This window comes from Pristiophorus japonicus, unplaced genomic scaffold, assembly GCF_044704955.1.
Source record: "Pristiophorus japonicus isolate sPriJap1 unplaced genomic scaffold, sPriJap1.hap1 HAP1_SCAFFOLD_747, whole genome shotgun sequence".
Lineage (NCBI taxonomy): Eukaryota > Metazoa > Chordata > Chondrichthyes > Pristiophoridae > Pristiophorus > Pristiophorus japonicus.
This window is the reverse complement of record NW_027254663.1, coordinates 170738-185769: the sequence shown is the minus strand read 5'-3', so window position 1 is coordinate 185769 and position 15032 is coordinate 170738. Positions and strand designations below refer to the sequence as shown.

At 53.7% G+C, this 15032-nt stretch overlaps 1 pseudogene; it reads right to left on the bottom strand.

Annotated features, from left to right (window-relative positions):
* Positions 1 to 15032, bottom strand: part of LOC139256598 (programmed cell death protein 4-like) — a 70042-nt pseudogene that overhangs the window by 26270 nt on the left and 28740 nt on the right.

The window sequence follows — 15032 nt, the reverse complement described above, 5'->3', positions numbered from 1 at the left end:
CTCCCCCCTATAGTCCCCTGACTATCCACTGTCGGAATATTGTTAGTGTCCTCCACCGTAAAGACTGATACAAAATATTTGTTCAGAGTTTCTGCCATCTCCATGTTCCCCATTACTAGTTCCCCGGTCTCGTCCTCTAAGGGACCAACATTTACTTTAGCCACTCTTTTCCTTTTTATATACCTATATCTGTTTTTATATTTCGTGCTAGTTCACCAGAGCCAGGTTTCACCCCAGGCCAAAAATCTCCACAGTTCCTGTTGAAAGTACAAGTTTTATAGATCAGGCACAGAATGTGAGAATGTCAACAATCCACTCGTGACTTCAACACTCCAGAGTTACCTGTTCAGTCTCACTCGCAGTCACTGGACTGTCTGCTCCCAAAGCAGGCGCTCTACTCGGAACTCCTTTACAGGAAATGAGCCAAAGGTGGGCAGCGGTAACGTTACAAGAACATCCTGAAAATCTCCTAAAGTGCAACATCCCCACCGACACCTGGGAGTCCCTGGCCAAAGACTGCCCTAAGTGGAGGAAGTGCATCCGGGAGGGCGCTGAGCGTCTCGAGTCTCATCGCCGAGAACATGCAGAAACCAAGCGCAGGCAGCGGAAGGAGCGTGCGGCAAACCAGTCCCACCCTCCCCTTCCCTCAACCACTGTCTGTCCCACCTGTGACAGGGTCTGTAATTCCCGTATTGGACTGTTCAGCCACCTAAGGACTCATTGTAAGAGTGGAAGCAATTCTTCCTCGGTTCCGGGGGACTGCCTATGATGATGAGACATTACAAAGTTTTTACAGCACAGACACAGGCCATTCAGCCCAACAGGTCCATTCCAACAACCTCTCCTGAACTCCCTCCACTACTGGCTGGCCTTGATTGTCCTGTAGAACAGGAATTGTTCAACAAAAATAGCCCAAAATCCATCGAGTTGGCTTTCCCCCATCCTGGTGGTTGTTTGATACAATAGTGGAGTTATCCACTAAGCAGGACAGTGAATGTACCACAGACCCAGATACGAGGTGAGAAAATCCCCAGTGGGGGAGAGCTTCGGTAACCACAGATCCACAGTCCCCTGTTCCCCCCACTCACATCACGTCTCAAATTACTGGTATACTGTAATCAAAATGTTATTTTCTTAAATGTACATTTGAATGAATCTAACAACTGCTTCCACCATCTGCCTATATAGTTCAACAAGTGCGGCAAACCTGTCCCACCCACCCCTTCCCTTAACCACTGTCTGTCCCACCCGTGACAGAGACTCTAATTCCAGTATTGGACTGTACAGTCACCTAAAGACTCACTAAGACTGGAAGCAAGCCTTCCTCAATTCCGAGGGACTGCCTACGACGATGACGTATGTTCGATAGATTGAGCACTCGCTCACCGCAGTAATGTTTCCGTAGATTGACTTGGAATCTATTTCCCCTCCCAGCCCGGGCCGTGTCCTCTGGTTCCAGTGTTCTGAACGAGGTGAAGCAGCTCGCGATGGTCGACATGATCAAACAGCAATCAGATCACCTCAACCGTCTCTGGTCCCATGAGAACATGCCCTATTTACACAATTGCTTCTCATAATCCATGTATTAAAAAAAAAACACTCAGGATATGGGCATCACTGGTCAAGCGGGCATTTATTGACCATATTTGTAAACACTCCCTCATTTTATCTCAAATTATTCTCGTTTGCCCAGAAGTGACATTAGACAAACTGATTGATACAGGTAGTATCCTTTCTCCCCTTGAACTGAAGTGTTACACAGACTGCTCTCCAGTTCCAAGGCACAAGTTAAACATTTCAGAGCCCCTACTTTGGATGCGTTTGTACAAATGATGCAAGTGAGGGTGTAGGGTGGCAGAGGAGGGTTTGAGCAATTGTTCGAGATAACAGGGTACAGTAACTTATCCACACTAAGTTCTGCTAATTCTTTTCACAATCCGTTCCCTTTACCCTGTTATCTCGAACAATTGCTCAAACCCTCCTCTGCCACCCTCCACCCTCACTTCCATCATTTGTACAAACGCATCCAAAGTATCTCCACAACTAGACTCTCTCCTACATCCCGAAAGATACAATTCTCTCTCCCTCCCTCTCTGTGATTAGTGACTTTGTTAGTAAAGCCCTTACTATTTCCGCTAGCCTTTGTTCAAATTTCCCTTTTCATTCTCCTCACTACTTTCTACATTTCTCCTGAATCTCTCATTGTTAGCCCAAACTTAATCACATCCCCCCCCATAAAGTTTGTTTAAATTTCTCTCTTTACCCATCAAATTCTTTGATACACCCCTTTTCACTTATTAGGAATTTTAACAAATGTTATATTTGAAGACTTCCCACCTGCTGATCCATCGACCTGTTTGCTCAGTTTACCGGCCAGTTAATTTGGACCAGAAACCTTTTATCTCACTGAACTTTGCCTTCTCCAGTCCCACTCCCTTATCTTTGACTCTTTGTACTTTTCTGTGCTTACACTGAATCTATCTATGTTGTGATCTCGATTTCCCAATTATTCTCCGACTCTCCTCGGTTATTTTCCCCACTTTATTTTCCAGAACTAACTCGAGCAATGCTCCTTTCCTTGTTGGACCAGAATCCCACTGATGTGGGAAACAGTCCTGGATCCATTGAGAGAAGCTTTGCCCACATGGACCACATACTTCACCTTTAATCCAATCTGTCTTGGGATAGTCCAAATCACCCAGTTTTATTGCCCCGTGTCTTTGTATCTCTCTGATCTGTCTGCAGGTCGCCCCTCGATTCCGTCTCCACTGGTTGGCCTGCAATTCACACTGAGAATTTGACCATTTCCCTTGCTATTTCTTAACTCTCTGCATATGGTTACATTCCATCACAGACAGAATTCTTGACCAACACCCCCTTCTTTACCCTCCCATCTCTCCTGAAATGCTATAACCAGGATAATTCCCAGTCCTGTCCAAACACAATCCATGTCTCCATTAAAGACTCGTGTATCCCTCTATAGTTAATGGTTCCAACTCCAGTTTGGTTTTGAATGCTCTGCATTCATTTACCGGTTTATTGATATCATTTTCTGATATTCCATGCCCTTTCTACAATGCGTGTCTCTCAGTATCTCAGTCTGTTTATATCTTTTTCCCCTGCGATAATACTTGCTCACTATTTCAGTGAACCCTGCCGCTCACCATTTCCCGTTCCATTGAGCTATGTCAGCTGTCACACTGTAATTGCAGGCTCTGCTCACTAGATGACTCTGCGGAGCATGTTTGAAGTATTTCCTCCCACATCCATCACCAACTGCAGATTATAAAAATAGTTCCAGCTACAGGCAATTCACTAGTGTTTTGAAAAAATGAAATCTCTGCAAAGATGGGTTTTAAAAATATAACATTATCTGCAGCATACCATGAAATTGCTGCCCAGTCAAACGTCAGCACAAATACGTGAATACCTTAGTGCACACCAGTGACAGCAAGGATGAAAACCATCACTGACACAGCAAGCACCAGAAGGCTGACATCGTTACACGATTTGTCCCGATATTGGATTCTGTCAGTAATCAAGAAATAGGAGGAGTAGGCCATTCGGCCCCTCAAGCCTGCTTCGCCATTCAATAGGATCATGGCTGATCTCTAGAATGTAGTATTGTTGCTGTTTGCTGATGGTATGGTTTCCTCAGAAGCTCCAGAACACCCTGCCAATCTGATGAACATTCATTTACCCCGACTGTTGCTTTGTCCCTGGCCGTATCGCTGTTCCTGCGGCTATTGCCCCATATCCCACATGCCTTCATTCTGCAAAGGTTTGTGTGTCAGTCCTCCAATACAGAACTGCAGCCGACTCAACACCTTCCCCACCACAGCCCTGCTCCCTGTTGTTGGTCCCACTGCACCAGGGTTCAGAGAAGGGATTGACGTACCTCTCTGATGAGATGTTTGACAGGCCGCTGTCCACCGCCCACACCCCAGACATTGTCCAATCCAACACCGCGCTTCATACTGAGCAGGATGACAGCTCGGTCCAAGGCAGCACTGAGGGCAGGGGAAAGTTTAGAGTGTGCCGCAGGCAGACAACCCGGCATGAGCTGGGACTATTTGAGTTGTTGATTCAAATGAAAGTGATTTTATTCTTCCATGATTTACACACAAGACACACCCAGACATAAAATCAGATATACGTTTCTCACTGTTTTTATGCTGCCCTCCCGAGCACACTTACCGAGCGTGATCACAATCCACTTTCCCTTTGTAACTATCGAGAAAGTTTGTTGGCAACGCATCGTCAGCAACTGCCCTGGCGATAAACTGGCCGAGTACCTGCAAAGAAAAACACAAATTAGCCAAATAAACCATGTCAGAGGTGCAGCCAAGAGTGGGAGGAGGGGGGGCGACACGGCTGGGGAGGGGGAGGGGGAACACGGCCCGGGGGGGAACGACACACACGATGACACAGCCGGGGGTGAGGGTGGGGGCACGACACACACGGGTGGGGAGGTCCTCACCCTGGATCGCTCTCTGTGACTCTCCAGCAGCCGGTTACAGAATGCCAATGGGAATGACCTGTCCCCGCCGACTGTGGAACGGTGGGCAGCACAGGGAGATAACATGAACATTTCAGTCGTGCAGCTGGACCAGGGCAGCGGAAGCTGACAGTCAGTAAGGCTCCAGTCCCAATAGGGGCTGGCGGGAAGCTTGCGGCTCTTGGCTGGAACGGGCAAAGCGAGAGAGCAACAGCGAGGATCCACCTTTAAAGTAATGAAACGTCACAAGGGGTTGAGATAAAAACGTGACACTGAGCCACGTAAGTACAGAGTTGACTATTCCAACACACTCCTGGCGGGCCTCCCACATTCTGCCCGACGTAAACTACAGGTGATTCAAAACCCGGCAGACCATATCCGAACTCACACCAAGTCCCACTCACCCATCACCCTGTGCTCACTGACCCCGTGTCCTAACTCACACCCAGTCCCACTCACCCATCACCCCCTGTGCCCCGTGTCCTAACTCACACCCAGTCCCACTCACCCATCACCCCCTGTGCCCCGTGTCCTAACTCACACCCAGTCCCACTCACCCATCACCCCCTGTGCTCACTGCCCCGTGTCCTAACTCACACCCAGTCCCACTCACCCATCACCCCCTGTGCTCACTGACCCCGTGTCCTAACTCACACCGAGTCCCACTCACCCATCACCCCCTGTGCTCACTGACCCCGTGTCCTAACTCACACCCAGTCCCACTCACCCATTACCCCTGTGCTCACTGCCCCGTGTCCTAACTCACACCCAGTCCCGCTCACCATCACCCCCTGTGCTCACTGACCCGTGTCCTAACTCACACCCAGTCCCGCTCACCCATCACCCCCTGTGCTCACTGCCCCGTGTCCTAACTCACACCCAGTCCCACTCACCCATCACCCCCTGTGCCCCGTGACCTAACTCACACCCAGTCCCACTCACCCATCACCCCCTGTGCTCACTGCCCCGTGTCCTAACTCACACCCAGTCCCACTCACCCACCACCCCCTGTGCTCACTGACCCGTGTCCTAACTCACACCCAGTCCCACTCACCCATCACCCCCTGTGCCCCGTGTCCTAACTCACACCCAGTCCCACTCACCCATCACCCCCTGTGCTCACTGACCCGTGTCCTAACTCACACCCAGTCCCGCTCACCCACCACCCCCTGTGCTCACTGACCCGTGTCCTAACTCACACCCAGTCCCACTCACCCATCACCCCCTGTGCTCACTGACCCGTGTCCTAACTCACACCCAGTCCCACTCACCCATCACCCCCTGTGCCCCGTGTCCTAACTCACACCCAGTCCCACTCACCCATCACCCCCTGTGCTCACTGCCCCGTGTCCTAACTCACACCCAGTCCCACTCACCCACCACCCCCTGTGCTCACTGACCCGTGTCCTAACTCACACCCAGTCCCACTCACCCATCACCCCCTGTGCCCCGTGTCCTAACTCACACCCAGTCCCACTCACCCATCACCCCCTGTGCTCACTGACCCGTGTCCTAACTCACACCCAGTCCCGCTCACCCACCACCCCCTGTGCTCACTGACCCGTGTCCTAACTCACACCCAGTCCCACTCACCCATCACCCACTGTGCTCACTGACCCGTGTCCTAACTCACACCCAGTCCCACTCACCCACCACCCCCTGTGCTCACTGACCCGTGTCCTAACTCACACCCAGTCCCACTCACCCATCACCCCCTGTGCCCCGTGTCCTAACTCACACCCAGTCCCACTCACCCATCACCCCCTGTGCTCACTGACCCGTGTCCTAACTCACACCCAGTCCCACTCACCCATCACCCCCTGTGCTCACTGACCCGTGTCCTAACTCACACCCAGTCCCACTCACCCATCACCCTGTGCTCACTGCCCCGTGTCCTAACTCACACCCAGTCCCGCTCACCCACCACCCCCTGTGCTCACTGACCCGTGTCCTAACTCGCACCCAGTCCCACTCACCCATCACCCCCTGTGCTCACTGCCCCGTGTCCTAACTCACACCCAGTCCCACTCACCCATCACCCCCTGTGCCCCGTGTCCTAACTCACACCCAGTCCCACTCACCCATCACCCCCTGTGCTCACTGACCCCGTGTCCTAACTCACACCCAGTCCCGCTCACCCATCACCCTGTGCTCAATGACCCGTGTCCTAACTCACACCCAGTCCCACTCACCCATCACCCTGTGCTCACTGCCCCGTGTCCTAACTCACACCCAGTCCCGCTCACCCACCACCCCCTGTGCTCACTGACCCGTGTCCTAACTCACACCCAGTCCCACTCACCCATCACCCCTGTGCCCCGTGTCCTAACTCACAACCAGTCCCACTCACCCATCACCCCCTGTGCTCACAGCCCCCGTGTCCTAACTCACACCCAGTCCCGCTCACCCACCACCCCCTGTGCTCACTGCCCCGTGTCCTAACTCACACCCAGTCCCACTCACCCATCACCCCCTGTGCTCACTGCCCCGTGTCCTAACTCACACCCAGTCCTGCTCACCCATCACCCACTGTGCTCACTGCCCCGTGTCCTAACTCACAGCCAGTCCCACTCACCCATCACCCCCTGTGCTCACTGCCCCGTGTCCGAACTCACACCCAGTCCCACTCACCCATCACCCCCTGTGCCCCGTGTCCTAACTCACACCCAGTCCCACTCACCCATCACCCCCTGTGCTCACTGACCCCGTGTCCTAACTCACACCAAGTCCCACTCACCCATCACCCTGTGCTCACTGCCCCGTGTCCTAACTCACACCCAGTCCCACTCACCCATCACCCCCTGTGCTCACTGCCCCGTGTCCGAACTCACACCCAGTCCCACTCACCCATCACCCCCTGTGCTCACTGCCCCGTGTCCGAACTCACACCCAGTCCCACTCACCCATCACCCCCTGTGCCCCGTGTCCTAACTCACACCCAGTCCCACTCACCCATCACCCCCTGTGCTCACTGACCCCGTGTCCTAACTCACACCAAGTCCCACTCACCCATCACCCTGTGCTCACTGCCCCGTGTCCTAACTCACACCCAGTCCCACTCACCCATCACCCCCTGTGCCCCGTGTCCTAACTCACACCCAGTCCCACTCACCCATCACCCCCTGTGCTCACTGACCCCGTGTCCTAACTCACACCGAGTCCCACTCACCCATCACCCCCTGTGCTCACTGACCCCGTGTCCTAACTCACACCCAGTCCCACTCACCCATTACCCCTGTGCTCACTGCCCCGTGTCCTAACTCACACCCAGTCCCGCTCACCATCACCCCCTGTGCTCACTGACCCGTGTCCTAACTCACACCCAGTCCCGCTCACCCATCACCCCCTGTGCTCACTGACCCGTGTCCTAACTCACACCCAGTCCCACTCACCCATCACCCCCTGTGCCCCGTGACCTAACTCACACCCAGTCCCACTCACCCATCACCCCCTGTGCTCACTGCCCCGTGTCCTAACTCACACCCAGTCCCACTCACCCACCACCCCCTGTGCTCACTGACCCGTGTCCTAACTCACACCCAGTCCCACTCACCCATCACCCCCTGTGCCCCGTGTCCTAACTCACACCCAGTCCCACTCACCCATCACCCCCTGTGCTCACTGACCCGTGTCCTAACTCACACCCAGTCCCGCTCACCCACCACCCCCTGTGCTCACTGACCCGTGTCCTAACTCACACCCAGTCCCACTCACCCATCACCCCCTGTGCTCACTGACCCGTGTCCTAACTCACACCCAGTCCCACTCACCCATCACCCCCTGTGCCCCGTGTCCTAACTCACACCCAGTCCCACTCACCCATCACCCCCTGTGCTCACTGCCCCGTGTCCTAACTCACACCCAGTCCCACTCACCCACCACCCCCTGTGCTCACTGACCCGTGTCCTAACTCACACCCAGTCCCACTCACCCATCACCCCCTGTGCCCCGTGTCCTAACTCACACCCAGTCCCACTCACCCATCACCCCCTGTGCTCACTGACCCGTGTCCTAACTCACACCCAGTCCCGCTCACCCACCACCCCCTGTGCTCACTGACCCGTGTCCTAACTCACACCCAGTCCCACTCACCCATCACCCACTGTGCTCACTGACCCGTGTCCTAACTCACACCCAGTCCCACTCACCCACCACCCCCTGTGCTCACTGACCCGTGTCCTAACTCACACCCAGTCCCACTCACCCATCACCCCCTGTGCCCCGTGTCCTAACTCACACCCAGTCCCACTCACCCATCACCCCCTGTGCTCACTGACCCGTGTCCTAACTCACACCCAGTCCCACTCACCCATCACCCCCTGTGCTCACTGACCCGTGTCCTAACTCACACCCAGTCCCACTCACCCATCACCCTGTGCTCACTGCCCCGTGTCCTAACTCACACCCAGTCCCGCTCACCCACCACCCCCTGTGCTCACTGACCCGTGTCCTAACTCGCACCCAGTCCCACTCACCCATCACCCCCTGTGCTCACTGCCCCGTGTCCTAACTCACACCCAGTCCCACTCACCCATCACCCCCTGTGCCCCGTGTCCTAACTCACACCCAGTCCCACTCACCCATCACCCCCTGTGCTCACTGACCCCGTGTCCTAACTCACACCCAGTCCCGCTCACCCATCACCCTGTGCTCAATGACCCGTGTCCTAACTCACACCCAGTCCCACTCACCCATCACCCTGTGCTCACTGCCCCGTGTCCTAACTCACACCCAGTCCCGCTCACCCACCACCCCCTGTGCTCACTGACCCGTGTCCTAACTCACACCCAGTCCCACTCACCCATCACCCCTGTGCCCCGTGTCCTAACTCACAACCAGTCCCACTCACCCATCACCCCCTGTGCTCACAGCCCCCGTGTCCTAACTCACACCCAGTCCCGCTCACCCACCACCCCCTGTGCTCACTGCCCCGTGTCCTAACTCACACCCAGTCCCACTCACCCATCACCCCCTGTGCTCACTGCCCCGTGTCCTAACTCACACCCAGTCCTGCTCACCCATCACCCACTGTGCTCACTGCCCCGTGTCCTAACTCACAGCCAGTCCCACTCACCCATCACCCCCTGTGCTCACTGCCCCGTGTCCTAACTCACACCCAGTCCCACTCACCCATTACCCCTGTGCTCACTGCCCCGTGTCCTAACTCACACCCAGTCCCACTCACCCATCACCCCCTGTGCTCACTGCCCCGTGTCCTAACTCACACCCAGTCCCGCTCACCCATTACCCCTGTGCTCACTGCCCCGTGTCCTAACTCACACCCAGTCCCGCTCACCCATCACCCCCTGTGCTCACTGACCCGTGTCCTAACTCACACCCAGTCCCACTCACCCATCACCCCCTGTGCTCACTGACCCGTGTCCTAACTCACACCCAGTCCCACTCACCCATCACCCCCTGTGCTCGCTGCCCCGTGTCCTAACTCACACCCAGTCCCACTCACCCATCGCCCCCTGTGCTCGCTGCCCCGTGTCCTAACTCACACCCAGTCCCACTCACCCATCACCCCTTGTGCTCACTGACCCATGTCCTAACTCGCACCGAGTCCCGCTCACCCATCACCCTGTGCTCACTGCCCCGTGTCCTAACTCACACCGAGTCCCACTCACCCATCACCCCCTGTGCTCACTGCCCCGTGTCCTAACTCACACCCAGTCCCGCTCACCCATCACCCTCTGTGCTCACTGCCCCGTGTCCTAACTCACACCCAGTCCCGCTCACCCATTACCCCTGTGCTCACTGCCCCGTGTCCTAACTCACACCCAGTCCCGCTCACCCATCACCCCCTGTGCTCACTGACCCGTGTCCTAACTCACACCCAGTCCCACTCACCCATCACCCCCTGTGCTCACTGCCCCGTGTCCTAACTCACACCCAGTCCCGCTCACCCACCACCCCCTGTGCTCACTGCCCCGTGTCCTAACTCACACCCAGTCCCACTCACCCATCACCCCCCTGTGCTCACTGACCCATGTCCTAACTCGCACCCAGTCCCACTCACCCATCACCCCCTGTGCTCACTGACCCATGTCCTAACTCGCACCGAGTCCCGCTCACCCATCACCCTGTGCTCACTGCCCCGTGTCCTAACTCACACCGAGTCCCACTCACCCATCACCCCCTGTGCTCACTGCCCCGTGTCCTAACTCACACCCAGTCCCGCTCACCCATCACCCTCTGTGCTCACTGCCGCGAGTCCTAACTCGCACCGAGTCCCGCTCACCCATCACCCCCAATGCTGACTGACCCGTGTCCTAACTCGCACCCAGTCCCGCTCAACCATCAATACTATGCTCACTGACCCATGTCCTAACTCACACCGAGTCCCGCTCACCCATCAACCCCTGTGCTCACTGCCCCGTGTCCTAACTTGCACCGAGTCCCGCTCACCCATCAACCCCTGTGCTCACTGCCCCGTGTCCTAACTTGCACCGAGTCCTGCTCACCCATCACCCCCGTGCTCACTGTGCCCCGTCACCTAACTCACACCGTGTCCCACTCACCCATCACTCCCTGTGCTCGCTGTCCCCGTGTCCTAACTCACACCGAGTCCCGCTCACGTATCACCCCCTGTGCTCGCTGACCCGTGTCCTAACTCGCACCGAGTCCCGCTCACCCATCACCGCCTGTGCCCCATGCCCTAACTCGCACCGAGTCCCGCTCACCCATCGCCCCCTGTGCCCCGTGTCCTAACTCGCACCGAGTCCTGTTCACCCATCACCCCCTGTGCTCACTGACCCGTGTCCTAACTCGCACCAAGTCCCGCTCACCCATTACCCGCTGTGCTCGCTGACCCTGTGTCCTAACTCACACCGAGTCCCGCTCACCCATCACATAGAAACATAGAAAACATAGAAAAGAGGTGCAGGAGTAGGCCATTCGGCCCTTCGAGCCTGCACCGCCATTCAATGAGTTCATGGCTGAACATGCAACTTCAGTACCCCATTCCTGCTTTCTCGCGATACCCCTTGATCCCCCTAGTAGTAAGGACTACATCTAACTCCTTTTTGAATATATTTAGTGAATTGGCCTCAACAACTTTCTGTGGTAGAGAATTCCACAGGTTCACCACTCTCTGGGTGAAGAAGTTTCTCCTCATCTCGGTCCTAAATGGCTTACCCCTTATCCTTAGACTGTGACCCCTGGTTCTGGACTTCCCCAACATTGGGAACATTCTTCCTGCATCTAACCTGTCGAAACCCATCAGAATTTTAAACGTTTCTATGAGATCTCCTCTCATTCTTCTGAACTCCAGTGAATACAAGCCCAGTTGATCCAGTCTTTCTTGATAGGTCAGTCCCGCCATCCCGGGAATCAGTCTGGTGAACCTTCGCTGCACTCCCTCAATAGCAAGAATGTCCTTCCTCAGGTTCGGAGACCAAAACTGTATATAATACTCCAGGTGTGGCCTCACCAAGGCCCTGTACAACTGTAGCAACACCTCCCTGCCCCTGTACTCAAATCCCCTCGCTATGAAGGCCAACATGCCATTTGCTTTCTTAACCGCCTGCTGTACCTGCATGCCAACCTTCAATGACTGATGTACCATGACACCCAGGTCTCGTTGCACCTCCCCTTTTCCTAATCTGTCACCATTCAGATAACAGTCTGTCTCTCTGTTTTTACCACCAAAGTGGATAACCTCACATTTATCCACATTATACTTCATCTGCCATGCATTTGCCCACTCACCTAACCTATCCAAGTCACTCTGCAGCCTCATAGCATCCTCCTTGCAGCTCACACTGCCACCCAACTTAGTGTCATCCGCAAATTTGGAGATACTACATTTAATCACCTTGTCTAAATCATTAATGTAGAATGTAAACAGCTGGGGCCCCAGCACAGAACCTTGCGGTACCCCACTAGTCACTGCCTGCCATTCTAAAAAGTACCCATTTACTCCTACTCTTTGCTTCCTGTCTGCCAACCAGTTCTCAATCCACGTCAGCACACTACCCCCAATCCCATGTGCTTTAACTTTGCACATTAATCTCTTGTGCGGGACCTTGTCGAAAGCCTTCTGAAAGTCCAAATACACCACATCAACTGGTTCCTCCTTGTCCACTCTACTGGAAACATCCTCAAAAAATTCCAGAAGATTTGTCAAGCATGATTTCCCTTTCACAAATCCATGCTGACTTGGACCTATCATGTCACCTCTTTCCAAATGCACTGCTATGACATCCTTAATAATTGATTCCATCATTTTACCCACTACCGATGTCAGGCTGACCGGTCTATAATTCCCTGTTTTCTCTCTCCCTCCTTTTTTAAAAAGTGGGGTTACATTGTCTACCCTCCACTCCATAGGAACTGATCCAGAGTCAATGGAATGTTGGAAAATGACTGTCAATGCATCCGCTATTTCCAAGGCCACCTCCTTAAGTACTCTGGGATGCAGTCCATCAGGCCCTGGGGATTTATCGGCCTTCAATCCCATCAATTTCCCCAACACAATTTCCCGACTAATAAGAATTTCCCTCACTTCCTCCTCCTTACTAGACCCTCTGACCCCTTTTATAAGTGGAAGGTTGTTTGTGTCCTCCTCAGTGAATACCGAACCAAAGTACTTGTTCAATTGGTCCGCCATTTCTTTGTTCCCCGTTATGACTTCCCCTGATTCTGACTGCAGGGGACCTACGTTTGTCTTTACTAACCTTTTTCTCTTTACATATCTATAGAAACTTTTACAATCCGTCTTAATGTTCCCTGCAAGCTTCTTCTCGTACTCCATTTTCCCTGCCCTAATCAAACCCTTTGTCCTCCTCTGCTGAGTTCTAAATTTCTCCCAGTCTCCGGGTTCGCTGCTATTTCTGGCCAATTTGTATGCCACTTCCTTGGCTTTAATACTATCCCTGATTTCCCTTGATAGCCACGGTTGAGCCACCTTCCCTTTTTTATTTTTACGCCAGACAGGAATGTACAATTGTTGTAGTTCATCCATGCGGTCTCTAAATGTCTGCCATTGCCCATCCACAGTCAACCCCTTAAGTATCATTCACCAATCTATCCTAGCCAATTCACGCCTCATACCTTCAAAGTTAGCCTTCTTTAAGTTCTGGACCATGGTCTCTGAATTAACTGTTTCATTCTCCATCCTAATGCAGAATTCCACCATATTATGGTCACTCTTCCCCAAGGGGCCTCGCACAACGAGATTGCTAATTAATCCTCTCTCATTACACAACACCCAGTCTAAGATGGCCTCCCCCCTAGTTGGTTCCTCGACATATTGGTCTAGAAAACCATCCCTTATGCACTCCAGGAAATCCTCCTCCACCGTATTGCTTCCAGTTTAGTTAGCCCAATCTATGTGCATATTAAAGTCACCCATTATAACTGCTGCACCCTTATTGCATGCACCCCTAATTTCCTGTTTGATGCCCTCCCCAACATCACTACTGCTATTTGGAGGTCTGCACATAACTCCCATTAACGTTTTTTGCCCTTTGGTATTCTGCAGCTCTACCCATATAGATTCCACATCATCCAAGCTAATGTCCTTCCTAACTATTGCATCAATCTCCTCTTTAACCAGCAATGCTACCCCACCTCCTTTTCCTTTTATTCTATCCTTCCTGAATGTTGAATACCCCTGGATGTTGAGTTCCCAGCCCTGCTCATCCTGGAGCCACATCTCTGTCATCCCAATCACATCATATTTGTTAACATCTATTTGCACAGTTAATTCATCCACTTTATTACGGATACTCCTTGCATTAAGACACAAAGCCTTCAGGCTTGTTTTTTTAACACCCCCTGTGCTCGCTGTCCCCGTGTCCTAACTCACACCAAGTCCTGTTCACCCATCACCCCCTGTGCTCACTGCCCCGTGTCCCGCTCACCCATCGCCCCCCCCCTGTGCTCACTGACCTACACTGGCATCTGGTTAAGCAACGCCTCAATTTCAAAATTCTCGTCCCTATTTTAAAATCCCTCCATGGCCTCGCCCCTCCCGATCTCTAATCTCCTCCAGCCTCCCCCTCCTGCGCGCCCCCCCCCCACCCCACGATATATCTGCACTCCTCTAATTCTCCCCTACTGAGCATCCCTGATTATAATCGCTCCACCATCGGTGGCCATGCCTTCTGTTGCCTGGGCCCCAAGCTCTGGAACTCCCTCCCTAAACCTCCCCGCCTCTCTCCCTCCCTTTCCTCCTCCAAGACGCAGGCAGCTTGCAGGGTGTACAATGGTGGCGATGCTGCCAGTGACGTGTGCAGCTCCAGCATCCCATGGACTGGCTGGTGAGTCGAATCTCGACTGTGGAGGAAGGCTGGTCAGTTGATGTGTTTGGTGGTGTTGGGTGAGAGAGAAACGTTGGCCCAGACACTGAAATTACACTGGATGCACAGGCACTAAGAGATATGTTTTGAAAGGCTTGTTATGCAATTTTAAAAAACGCGGTCTGTCAGGAGCTGGAGGCTGATACACTTCCCGCACACGTCGTCGTCAGGGACACTGGAGGCGTCCCTGAGTTCCCACATAGTACAGGAGGAGCATATCACGTGAC